We start from the raw sequence: 10,705 nt of genomic DNA, 5'->3' as shown, positions 1-10,705 counted from the left end.
AGTTTTACAACTTCCCCAAAAATTAAAATAAATAAAAATGGGACAAGTTTTACAACTTTCCAAAAATAAAAATAAATAACAATGGGACAAGTTTTACAACTTCCCAAAAATAAAAATAAAATTAAAATAAAATAAAATAAAGGAGAATTTTATTAGGAGTAAAACTCTCGAAAAAAGAGTTTGAAGGATAAGCGGTTAAGGAAAACAAAAGAAAAATCCGGGAAAAGAGGTCAAGGATAAAAAAAAAAAAAAGATGACGCGTAACCACCGTGACACGTGGCCTATATCGTGTCACGGTAGATATTGCCGCGTCACGGCGCTTTGTCCCGTGACACGGTATTCCCTACCGTGTCGCGGTGCGCAAATAATTCAGCGGTGCATTTGCGCGTGCAACTGGATAAATTTTTTGCGTTTCTGGACTCTTTTGGCTATATATTACGACCAGTTAATTTGTGATATGCATAATTACGGAACATAAAATAACTAGAATTTCATATTTCAATAATAATGTCTCAAAATTTTGATAATACATTGCGTGTTTGGTCTTATTCCTTGACCAATTCAGAGAAAAGAGAGCTAGAATTATTCCATGTCAGAGGTTTACTAGCGTTGAGGCATGTAGTAATTGAACATGATTTTCTAAGAGCAGCCTTAGATTATTGGATTCTGGAAACCCATTGTTTCAAGTTTGATTATGATGAAATCTGTCCTCTACCGGAGGAATTTGGTGCTATCTTTGGAATTCCTGCTAGAGTTCTCGTTGTAATGCCTACCGTGCGTGAATATTATTACCAGGATTTCGAACGTCATCTAAATCTGACAGATCCAGATTTAAATAAAATTGTATGTGGTAACGAAGTAGATCTAGAAAAGCTTGTAAATTTATATTTTAATCGTCTTGTCTCTGAGTCAGATCATGTATATCGTAGGAGAGCTTATGTTTTTTGCATGTTTAGCAAGCTTTTATTTGCAAACAATAGAGTACGGCATTCTAGTCTAGCATCTGTGCTTGAACATGTTGAATCTGGAAGATCCCCTATGCCTACTTGCCTTGGAGAAACTCTGTGTGGTCTCGATGAAGCAAAATCTGACCGGAAAGCCGTCAGAAAGGGCTCTCTAATACTTTTACGGGTAAAAAACTATTCCACGTTAACACCGTGACACTTGGTAGGCATCGTGTCACGGTATATTTTGCCGCGTCGCGGTTATTGTTTGCCATGGCACGGCAGTGACTCCCGTGTCACGGCACTTATTTTGTGATTTTTTTTTAAACCGACTATCTGCGTTTTTTTTTCCGCAGATTTGGTTGATGGAACGTTTGGAACTCTTTGAAGCCCCCGACGATATTGAAAAATATGGTCCCAATGATCTAGTCCGTAGGAAGAAAAAGTACTCTGCAAACATGTCTTATGATGATTGGAAGTTGTTCTTTGCGAAGAGAGAATTTTCCATTCGATGGGTGGTGCCTTGGTGGAGGCTTACTAAGATGGTCGGGATGAATGATACTCCGTATTTTCGTGTTCCTAGTCTCTCGAAATTGACTTTTTATTGCCTTTTCCGATTGATGCGGCAATATGGACTTGAACAAGTAGTTTCACGCTATAATGATAGTGATAGGAATGGTGTCCTTCGAACAAGTGTATTATTCCGATAGAGGGTTCGGAACTATTAGAAAGCTAATTATTCAGTGAGGTCAAGTGATCGGAATGCCTAGTTGGAGGCCGCTTCTGATAAGTAATATTAATCCATAATTAATATTACAGCTTAATCTTGACTGAACCCTCGGGTCACAACCAAGCAACTAACGATCCGATACGACGAATTAATCCGAAAAGAATTATTGAGTCGCTCGAGTATTATGAGTTTAGACGTCGGAAATCGACATAGGAGCGTCGAGACCGAGCGTTGCAAGTCGAGTCGAATTAATAAAAGACGAAACGGTAAAATATATATTTAATCAACAATTTACCCCTAGCATCGGAATGCCCAGAGCAAACCGAGTGCTAGGGGCAATGGTGCTAGCATGCACACCGCACTAAGGCTATAGTGCCAGGTGCACATGGCTAGCAAGCTGCTAACGCAACGCTAGCAATGCTAGCAGCACCAACCACGCACAAGCAGCAGTAGCAGCCCGCATTACGTGTGTGGCTTGCTGCGCGCATGTGAATGCTGGTGCGATGCCAGCACGCTGCTGCTCGCACGCCAATCTAGCATGGCTAGCAACAGGCCTCGGCCAGTAGCCCGCGTATGCGCGTGGCTTGCTGGGCCGAGCCTACGACCAGCCCGCACGCACGAAACGCGCACAGCAGGCCCAGCCTACCCTCTCCCTCTATGTTGCCACTTGTTGATTAATTATTTGTTTGAGATTTCTTTTTATTTTTGATTTAAAAAAAATGAGAAAATTGATTTTACCAACTCTCCCATATTGATGGGAGAGTGGAATTCTCATATGACATTCTCTATAAATACCCACCTTGGGAATTGGAGAAAATCACTTGAGTAGGAACTTAAAAAGCCATCTTCACTTGAGAGAAAACCTTTAAGTTCACATAATACTCGAGTAGTTGTTTTGGTCCGACTCGGCTATACTCCGAGTAAGGGACCGATCGGGTCGGGTTGCGGGTGGATACCGTAGGAGGTCTTACACCTGTGAGACTCGGCTTTTCAAGTAAGAGCTCTGTGGTGTGAGCGAAGCACGCGTCAAGGGTAAGATGGTTTTTTCACTCGATCTTGTTATTTATGTCTTTTAGTTATATTAATTGTGAGCGGATCTTGGGGTCGGGTTTTGTTCCGCGGAATGTCGGACTTTTCGAAACCCAACAGCGGTATCGGAGCCTTGCTCATTTATTTTTGTAACTAAAATTTTCAAGGTGTTTAAAATGGATTTAATTTCTGGTTGTTGTTGCTAATTAGATTAGTAGCTCGATTTTATTAATTTTAATCTCGTTTTATTTAGAATTTTGGCTCTAGAACCCATATTTTTGCCCAAGACTAGTGAATTTTGGGTGGAATCGATTTTCTGGAGACATTCTAACCCTTTTAGGATTGCGAGAAAGCCAAATTCTACCCATAAATGCCTGTTTCGAGGGATTTTTCGTTTTGACGAAAAATTTTAAATCTTTTAAACCTTGAATCTTAATGGCATATTAATTGTGATTATGCATTTGGTTCTTTCCTTTATGCTTCTGCAATTTTAGATCACTTTTGAGCATAATTACTTGGTAGTAATTGGTGCTTAATAGTTGGCTCAAATTTTCACATAATTGCAAATAAATTGCTTTAAGTGTGAAAAGTTTGTATCTTGAAGCTCTTAAGTACTAAAGATTCAATCTTTAATTATTTTAAGTGATTGGAACTTAGTGTTACTAAATTCCATGTATGTTTATTGAACTTTTTTGGTTTAATCATTTATTAAGTTGATTGGAATCATAAAGTTTCAAACTTGTGATAGAATTTTATTTAATCTTCATATTGTAAGATGTAGTTTTTCAAGGATTCACAAGTTAAAGTTGGAATCTTTATTTGAATATTTATGTTCATAATTCCAACTTTCTTTTAATTTTGTCAAATCTCATAATTAATTTATGTTGGTTAAATTAATAGTGAGAATAGCCCTTTTTCAACTTTTTGTTGCATCAAGTTAAACCAAATTCCATTAAAGAATAGTTCTTGGAATTAATTTGGTTTTGTGCACTTGAATGAATTTATTAAGTTGAACTTATTATAATTTTCATTTTTGCTCATTAAATTTATTCTAAAATTAATTACATAAGTTACGCAAAAATTAGGGAATTAATCCCGAGACACTTGCACGCAAACTAAGGCACAAGCCACGACTCAACCTCAGCTAGCTGGGTTGCACAGCAACCCGCATGTGGTTGCCGAGGTGTGTGGTTGTTCATTGGTACGAGCAGTGCAACATATGCATGGGCTGTGTGCGCGCAAGGTAGCAGCATGGCGCAGCAACAGCCGCATGTTGTGCGCACCATGCATGCTGCGTGTGCGGCATATGTGTGCGAGCGAAGGGTGGTGCGTTGCTTGATGCGAATAGGCAAGGGCCTTGAGAGGAGCTGCGGCTTGTGGCTACCAGACAGCACGAGCCTAGCAGCAAGGGCTATGCAGGTAACAGCCACGCATCATGCCGAGGCTCGGTGCCTAGCAACACAAGCTTCGTGGCTTGGTGCTAGGCACTTGATCTTGATGGGCTATATGTTTTGCAAATTTTTGCCAATTTTAATTATTTATTCAATTGGTTTATTTATTTTAATTAAATTTTTTAGGCTAGGCCTCGAGTTTTGAGCGGCACTTGCAAATTTTAAATTTGGCAAAATATTGGGTTTACCGGCTTAATTAATTGGATTAATTAAGTTGGATGCGAAATTTAGTGGGAGCTTCAATTTTAATTGCGCTTAATCACATAATCGGTTAAACAACTTTGACTAGTTTTAATTAGGCGCGTTAATTGGATTAACCACCTAAGTTAGTTACTAGTTTGCGCGTGTTTATGCATTGTTACTTGTTTATCGTTGTAAAATGTATGGGCCATTCACATATAATGAATGGATGAATGGAATGTATATTCTCTCACAGGTTTTATAAAATGGCAACTAGTGGGGCCCGATTAGAATAGAAAATACGGACTGCGTTCCGTCATGTATTTTTGTAAATCTAAATACGGTCTGCGAACCGTTAAGTATTTTTGTACCTTAATGTTTAGATTAGTCTTAATTGTAGATACTAGTAGTTGCATAATTTTGGTTAAGTCTTAAAGACGAAGGTTCTTGGAAAACGAAGCCATGAAGTTGCAAGAGAAGACCCCTGAAGACTTGAAGACTCAATGGGTCATGCTAGTTGCCAAAATGCATCATTTACTTATATTTTCGATATATATTTATGCCTATATATACGAATGACATGTTAGATGCGTGTTTAGGATTTCGAATGTTGTGATGATTAATTAAGTTCACTTAAATCAATTAACATAGAAACCCTAGGTCCCTAAAATATTGAGTAAAACTTGTCATTCCAAAACAACACTTACCGACCTAATGAAAGTAGTGATGGGCTACGCCAAAGCGAGGCAACATTATTACTCCTAGGAAACGTAAGGCATGTTCGAGTAGACTGAAGAGGCCGAGGAAGCCTTCGTACAATTGAAAAACCATTTGCATACACTTCCTAGGCTCGTCAGTCCGCTCAAAGACGAGAAGCTATACATGTATCTTGCAGTTTCAGATCACTCTTTAAGTGCCGTCCTCCTTGCTGAGAAAGACGGCCATCAGTCGCTGTGTATTTCATAAGCCACGTCCTGCATAATGTCGAGCTGAGGTACCCACCCATTGAAAATTTTGGGGCCGACATTGTTCATGGCATAAAATAAGCTAAGGCCATACTTCCTTGCTCATTCAATAGTGGTCTACCCCGGAACAACAGCTAAAGAAGTCGTTCACAACATTGGAGGCCAATGGCCGAATGCTTAAATGGGCCTTGGAGTTAAGAGGTTTTGATATCACGTTCGAGCCCAGGAAAGCAATCAAGGGGCAGGCCTTTGCTGATTTTCTAGCTAAAATGACACGGCCGGACTTACAACCGATAAGGGATCAAATTTGGAAGGTTTTTGTGGATGGAAGTGCTACAGCGACTGGATGTGGTGCTGGTATCATATGTCAATCTCCCGAGGGAGATAAGTTTGAATATGCTATGAGATTTCACTTTCAAGCTTCTAACAACGAGGACAAGTATAAGCCCTTCTAGACAGCCTTAGAATGTGTAAGGCGGTCGGAGCAACAAAAATTAATGCTAGTTCAGACTCCCAACTAATAGTCAGCCAGGTTAATGGTGACTATGAGGCCAGGGAGCCAGCCATGATAAAATACCTTCAAATGGTTAAAGATGAGGTTGAGGTCCTAGAGCATTTCACCCTACAACAAGTTCCCCGTTCGAAAAATCATCAAGCGGACGCACTCTCCAAGTTAGCATCCTCAGCATCATGTGATACTCCCATATCAGTGTTTTGGGAAGTAAAAGAGAATTGGAGTTTTGATGCCGAGCATGTGCTGATCATAGACAGAAGCTCCACTTGAATAGCCGGAGTGGTCTCCTATTTGAGGGATGGAACACTCCCAGACGATCCCAAAGAGAGCTGACTGATGAAGAGGAGGGCGGCCTGGTTCGAAATGAAGAATGAGGAATTATTCAAAAGAGCGTTTGATAAGCCATATTTGAAGTGCATCACCCCAGAGAGGGGGCATAATGTGTTGGATGACCTTCATCAAGGGCAATGCAAATCGCACATAGGCGGACAGGCCTTAGCAGAAAAGGTTACCCACCTGGGGTACTACTAGCCGAGCATGAATTTGGATGCCATGAAAATGGTGAAAAAATGTGACAAGTGCTAGAGGTTTGCCACCCTTATTCACCGCCCGAAAAATAGCTTGTCGACCATAAGCAGTCCGCTCCCCTTTGCAAAATGAGCCATGGACATCTTAGGGTCGTATACTCCAGCGTTAGGGCATAGGCGGTATGTGTTAGTAGCAGTAGACTACTTCACCAAATGAGTTGAAGCTGAGGCCGTCTGAGGAATCAAATGGACAGATGTGTCCGCCTTTATCTAGAAAAATATCATCACTTGCTATGATGTGACACAATTAATGGTGTTCAACAATGGACACCAATTTGAAACACGCCAACTCAAAAATTGGCTAAGTGACCAGAGCATCACTCATTGTTTTTCCTCAATCAGGTTGAGGCTTACAACAAGCTGATTTCCAACGGTATCAAACGCAAGCTTGAGAAAGTAGGCGGCCTTTGGGCATATGAGTTGGTCAATGTGTTATGGTCCATTCGAACAACAACCAAGAGTTCAACAGGAGAGACCCCATTTTTCTTATTTACTGCGCTGAAGCCGTGCTCCCAATCGAGATGTAAGAGCCTACCCTCCAGGTAATGCTATATGATGAATCGGCCAATTGGGAGGCCATGAAAACTACCCTGAACTTTCTTCCAGAAGCCAGGGGCAATGCGGCACTTAGGCATAAAATTTATCGTCTGAAAATGACGAGGGCATACAACAGCAAGGTGTCTAAGCGGCCACTAAAGATGGGGGATTTAGTTCAAAGAAAAATGGAAGCGCTTGGTCGAGCTAATGAAAACGGAAATCTAACTCCGAACTGGGGAGGGCTATACCGAATCAGAGAAGAAGTGCGAGATGGTACATACCGTCTCGAAGCCTTAGATGGTTGTCCTATTCCTCGTACTTGGAATACGGACAATCTGAGAAAGTTTTATGTTTAAATCTAATACTTAGCCAAAAAGTTGTATATAAGGTCTAAACGACATAGCACTATAATTAAAGCCGTACGACCCCCAACAATGTAATTTGACAAAATTAATGAAAAGTCAAACATTGTTATCTAAATTTTTGCCATTTATTTATGATTATTTAAGCAGAAATGTCGAATGAAAATAATAACAATGTTGTTTGCAACATAGTAGCTCGGCCTTTAAGAGGCACTATAAAGCGGCCGAGTAGGAGTGTAGCAAGGGCATCCCTTAGCTACACCACTCGGCTACAGAGACTGTAAAGTCAACCAAACCGTCTGACCTCAACATGGTTAGACGATTGAGTATTAGGAAGCCATAAAATTGCGCAAGGTACTTTCCCCAAATGGGGGCAAGGGCATGCCTAAGCATACAAGCCCAGCCAATACTTAGAAATTTCCAAGTTGAGATATTACTTGAAATTTATTGAGTTGCGTCCAAGCGATAGTGTCAAAGGACAACTTAAACAAAGCCAATAAAGCGGCCATATATGATGTTGATTCGGCATTCACCTAGTCCAAGGGCAATCATTATTATGATTTGATTAACTTATTAGCCGTCATACCCTTTAAGGTATAAAACCTACTAAGTTAATCAAACCACCTGGAATATGGACTACGCGAATGCCGAACAAAGGGGCATACCCCCAGTACTCGTACGAGCAGGCATATATAAAGCATGAAAATATTGCTAAAAATGTTAAGTATGGAAAAGCAAAAATCGCATTAATTAAAACCAAGCCGCTCAAAACAAGGCAACAGAAATCAAATTTATACAAGACCGCTCAAAACAAGTGGCCAAATGTGAAATTGTTCAAAGAAGCAAAATGAAAACAGGAAAAATCTTTTTACAAAAAGCTTTAAAAATTGCTGCTGGAGGACCTGAGCTCTTTACTCAGCCAACTTATCACCTTTGGCAGGCTCCTCCAAGGCCGACTCCTTCTCGACCGCAACATCAGCAGGATCACCCTCAGCCGCAGCATCCGTCGTCTCCCCCTCGCGAGACGTCTTGCCTCATTCTCCTCAGCATCTTTGTCTTCCTCATCTTCAGACTCGGATGAAGTAACTTCGAGTTCTCGAGGAGGTTGCCCGGCCTTCTTGGCTTCCTATTTGAGGCAGAAGTAATCAAGGCGCTTAGTGAAGCGCTCCTGATGATAGGCAGTCGTCCCTTCCTCACTCATCAGTTGGAAGGCCTCAAAGAAATGACTCTTGAGTCTCTCCTCGGCCTTGTGCTCAATCTAGACGATCTCCATTACACTGCACAGCCGAGGGGCCTTCAGCTTTTTAGACAAGTCAGCCACGGACTTGTTCAGCTCCCCCACTTGGAGCTTGAGGGATGCCACCTCATCTTGGGCAGACTTGAGGGCCTCCTAGGACGAGGATAATTCTGCTTTCAATTTCTCAGAGGCCTCAAAGCCCTCATTCCACTAAAAGGCGTTTGTGACCGCCTCATCTCGCTCCACCTGGAGTGCCTGCCTAGCTAGCTCCTCCCTCTCAAGGTCTTGCCCTATCTTAAAGATGTCCTTAGTTTGCTGAGTAGCCTTGTTGGACAAGGCCTTAAGGGTCATCTCATAATGAATCTTCAGGAGGGCGACGTTGCCTGTGTTCACGTCCTCTGCCCTCCTAATTTGGGCCCAAGCCTTCTTGATCTTCTTATTCTCTTTGTCCTTCCACTCTTGGAAGGCGCGGAGTCGAAGGAAGAGTTGCATTCGGACGAAGAAAAGTAATAAACGTGAAAAGTGAGAAATGCTCTAAGTAAAAGATCAAAGGCGGCCGCATAAGCCGAAAAGAAAACTACCTCGGCACTGCAATTGATCATGGGGCCGAGAAAGCCATCGTTGATCCCGCGGAACTTGTCCCGCTACTCCTGAGGGACAGCCCGATGCATGGCCTCCCTCATAACCTTCCGGTCAGCGCCCGTAAGAGACTGGTCGGGTAACTTCATATTCATCTCCTCGGCAATATCTGCACACGGCCAAGAAAAGGGTTAGAGTGAACAAAATAAGTTCGCAAAAAAAACAAGTAAAGACTAAGTCAAGAACCCAACTTACCATCCGAGAAAGATGGTGAGGTGGGAAGGTTGAAAGGAGGAGGAGGTAAAGGTTCGTCCTCTTCTCCGTCTTGGCGACTGAGTTGATCTTCGACCGACTTAGAGGCAGCCGTCTACAAATCAGATTTTTTCATTAACTCGACATGCGGAGTCGAGATTGGGCCGGTCAGTTTTTCCGGGGTCAACTTACCTCTATCGTCCGCATGGACATACTTCTCATGGATCGACTCAGCAATCGGATCCATGGACTTGGAGGCCCCGCTAGGTGACAGCCGGGGTGACTCTCCTTTAGACTACTTTAACGCAGTCTGCGGCGTGGTCTTGGTTGCTTGGCTAGAAGACGTCACTTTCGTGGCAGTGGACTTCCTGGACTTGGACGGCTTCCAGTCCTTTGAAGTAGAGGCCAACTTCTTCCTCTTTGACCTTGGGGTAGGAGTGGCCAACTGAAAAAAAAAAGCAATTTTTAAGTTAAGAAAAGCCAAAATAAAGCGTCCGAGCGTAAGTAGGAAGGAAGCCCCTTCCAGAGTCCCAACTCGGACGAAGGGCCAAATTGGGGTCATTCGAGTTAAATCAGGAAAGACTCCTCTCCCAACCTACCAGCTCGGCACAAAAAAAAAAGAAGAAAAGAAGAAAAGAAAATAAGCGGACGACCAGTACCTCCTTGGTCTGCGCGTACAGCTGCTGACGAGCCTTGTACCGAGCTAAGTCAAGCTTGGACATATCCACCTCCCCTTTCTGCTCTAGGTCTGGCATGGCTAGCACTTTGTCTGCACAAGAAAGAGGAAAAAGTTAGAAAAATTTCTACACAATTTACTTGCAAGTGGCAAAGGTACGAGTATCCACCTTGGGGAAGGTTTCGGTATAGGCCGCATGCCGACATAAATACCGGGTCCCTGAGCCAGCTGGACAAGGGAATCCAGTTCTTAGGCATGACCACCGACTTGTCGTCCCTAATAATCCTCTTGACTCCAAAATAGTCAAGTTGGTACGCATAGTCGAGGTGGATGGGTGGCTTATAGGGTCGATGCTGCCCTCGGCCGAGCTGGATGGGTTTAGCATTGAACTAATTCATCCGCAAGTTAAACTCCACATTCTTTGTCTTAATGCGGTAGAAAAGGTTCTTCCAGTCACGCCACTTAGATGGCCTGCTCATTACCACCAGGTAGTCCTTAGTGGTGCTTAGAATGAACCAATCGTCCGTTCCCGAGTCCAAACAGACCATAGAGTGCATCTCAAAAAAAACTGGGACGTTAGGCTTAAAGCCTTGTCGAATGCACGTCACTAGATACCCAAAGGTGTTCAACCAGCTGTTCGGCATTAGCTGGAACAGAGCAAT

At 42.5% G+C, this 10,705-nt stretch overlaps 1 pseudogene; it reads right to left on the bottom strand.

Moving 5' to 3' along the window:
* Positions 1 to 10,705, bottom strand: part of LOC145575372 (uncharacterized) — a 290,973-nt pseudogene that overhangs the window by 92,821 nt on the left and 187,447 nt on the right.

Source organism: Chenopodium album, chromosome 13 (assembly GCF_948465745.1).
Source record: "Chenopodium album chromosome 13, dcCheAlbu1.1, whole genome shotgun sequence".
Classification (NCBI taxonomy): Eukaryota; Viridiplantae; Streptophyta; class Magnoliopsida; order Caryophyllales; family Amaranthaceae; genus Chenopodium; species Chenopodium album.
The sequence above is the reverse complement of the archived record's forward strand: the minus strand, read 5'-3'. Positions and strand labels throughout refer to the sequence as shown.